Here is a 2,952-nt window from a genome sequence, read left to right as displayed (position 1 = left end):
TATGTGAAACCTTTTTTCTTTTCTCTGTCGTATCAGTTATTACTATGAGATAGACTTTGGTCCTTACTGTATTTGAAAAGTCTCTTCATTTTGCTTATTCAGTAAAGGCTATGTTGGACCTCGTAAAGCAATTTATATACTGATATGAAGTTATTTCATTTGATTTTCAATGACGTCATTTCATTTGATTTTCAATGACGTTGAGCTGTGATTTTCTTATATGTATGCCTTGGTGGTACTCTATGGTCTTATATTATGTTATAAAACCATATTATATTATGTTATATTTTATATTATGTTTGCTATACATAAGTTTTGGACAAGGCGGCTCTAATAGTATACTTTTTGTTTTGATCTGAATCTTTTTTTAGGAGTTATGGGTTAATTTAGTATTTACTATGGGGCGTGATCGTCTCTTACTAGGTTGCTAGCTACCGCTGCAAACCGGAAAGCTAGCTACCGCTGCAACCCAGATTATGAACTGTTTGATTACAAACAGGAAAAAGCCTACGGCTTTTTCTTCTTTTGAGTAGTAAGAGACGATCCTCAAAGAATCAGGCCGCTAATTAAGTCCAATATATGCAATGGTTAGCTCTTTTAATGATCACCTTTTGATACAAGCATAATGAAATTACAGATTCTGTACTGAGACTATTAGACTTGATCGACTCTTAATAGGCTGCTAGCTACCACTGAACCCAGGATAAATGAAATCTATTTAAAATATCAGTCATCACTACTAACAATAGTTCGTCCTTTAGTGTAAAACTACCGCTGCAACCCGGATTAAGGAGTTATGGGTTTTTATATTTCTTAACATTGGACGTGATCGTCTCTTATAAGGTTGCTAGATACCGCTGCAACCCGGATGATGAATAATGAAAATACATCATCTATATAATGATACCTTATAATACTTCAGTTACTATGGAATAAAGTTCGTTCTTTAATGTAATGTGAAAAGACATCAAAAATGCAGTTTTTGGTGGAAAAATTTATTCTCTCTTAGAAATAATTTATTTTAGTTGCCATAGATTCTTAACCCAATTACATTTCCTTTAAAATGAGGCATTGAACAACTCTCTACGATGTTCCAGTGCCGAGCTATCTCTGGAAAAGAAAGAAAAAAAGAAAGAAAAAAATATCCCGTTTAGGCAGAATGTTGTAGTAGCTGCCACTTTTCTTGATTTTCAAGCCAATATATTTCCCTTGCTGTTCAAGCCAAGGCAAAGAAAGTTTACTATACAGGGGTTTTGGATAAGGCGGTTCTAATGGTGTACTTTTGAATTTGATCTGACTCCTTTTTTAGGAGCTATGGGTTTTTATATTTCTTAACATTGGACGTGATCGTCTCTTACTAGGTTGCTAGCTACCGCTGCAACCCGGATTAATATATTGACGTTAAATATAATAACTGTACTAGCCTATACTATAGTTAAGTGGCCTATAAAATTTAGTATAGGCAAGAGGTCGTTCTTTATTATAATTCTTTATTGTAAACAGAAAGTTTCCTATACAGAGATTTCGGACAAGGCGGTTCTAATGGTGTACTTTTTGTTTTGATCTGACTCCTTTTTTAGGAGCTATGTTTTTTTTTTTTCTTAACATTGGACGTGATCGTCTCTTACTAGGTTGCTAGTTACCGCTGCGACCCGGATACCACTGTAACCCTGATAACAAACAGGAAAATATTACAAACAGGAAAAAGCCTACGGCTTTTTCTTCTTTGAAATAGTAAGAGACGAACCTCAAACGATCAAGTAGGTAACTAATCCCAATGCATGCAATAACTTTTTATTCCAATGATCGTCTTTTAATGTAACATATCAGCTACTATGGGAGAGAAATCGTTCTTTACTGTAATTTGTTTTGATCTGACTATATTTTTAGGAGTTTTAGGTTTTTATATTTCTTAGAATTGGACTGATCGTCTGTTGCTAGGTTGCTAGCTACTGCTGCAACCCAAATTATGAGAAGCAGCCTGACCAAGTGGTCTAAGGCACTGGTGTTAGCCACCAGTCTCTTCGTAGGCGTGGGTTCAAATCTTACCGCTGGTATACGATTATGTTTGAAAGACTGCAGTGTGAAAAGATATCAAAAATGCAGTTTTTGGTGGAAAAATTTATTCTCTTTTAAAAATAATTTATTTTAGTTACAAAAGGTTTTTAACCCAATGAATTTCCTTTAAAATGAGCTATTGAACAACCCTCTACGATGTTCCAGTGCCAAGCTATCTCTGGATACAAAAGAAAAAAAAAAGAAAAAATATCCCGTTTAGGCAGAATGTTGTAGTAGCTGCCACTTTTCTTGATTTTCAAGCCAATATATTTCCTTTGCTGTTCAAGCTAAGGGACAGAAAGTTTACTATACAGGGGTTTCGGACAAGGTGGTTCTAATGGTGTACTTTTGAATTTGATCTGACTCCTTTTTTAGGAACTATGGGTTTTTATATTTCTTAACATTGGACCTGATCGTCTCTTACTAGGTTGCTAGCTACCGCTGCAACCTGGAAAGTCGGAACTGAATTTAAGAAAATTTAGAATTAAAGTGAGACTTTTTATCTTTATGGAAAATAATCACAATCATAGTATAACTTTCCTATCTTCTACGGAAAAATTTAGAACAGAACTTTGAATCTTTTATATCTTGGTGAACGTAAAACTGAAGCGGAAGCTTTTTATTTTCTCTGGAGAAATTAGAATTGAATTGCGTTCGTTGGTAAAATTCAGAAGAGAACTTGAACTTTTCTATCTTCTATGCAAAATTTGGAATAGTATTTTAAATTTTTCATCTCTTTGAGAAAAATCTGAACTGAAGTGGAAAACTTTTATATCATTTTGGGAAAATAGAATTGATCAATAACTTATTTCATTTTCATTGAGAAAGTTTAGAATCGAAGTTGAACTTTTCTTCCGGGAAAATATTTGGAACAGAACTTTAAATTTTTTCATC

The sequence above is a fragment of the Artemia sp. Qi Xiang Cuo genome, chromosome 3, assembly GCF_049724085.1.
Source record: "Artemia sp. Qi Xiang Cuo chromosome 3, ASM4972408v1, whole genome shotgun sequence".
In the NCBI taxonomy this organism is placed as follows: Eukaryota; Metazoa; Arthropoda; class Branchiopoda; order Anostraca; family Artemiidae; genus Artemia; species Artemia sp. Qi Xiang Cuo.
Note: the sequence above shows the minus strand (reverse complement) of the source record.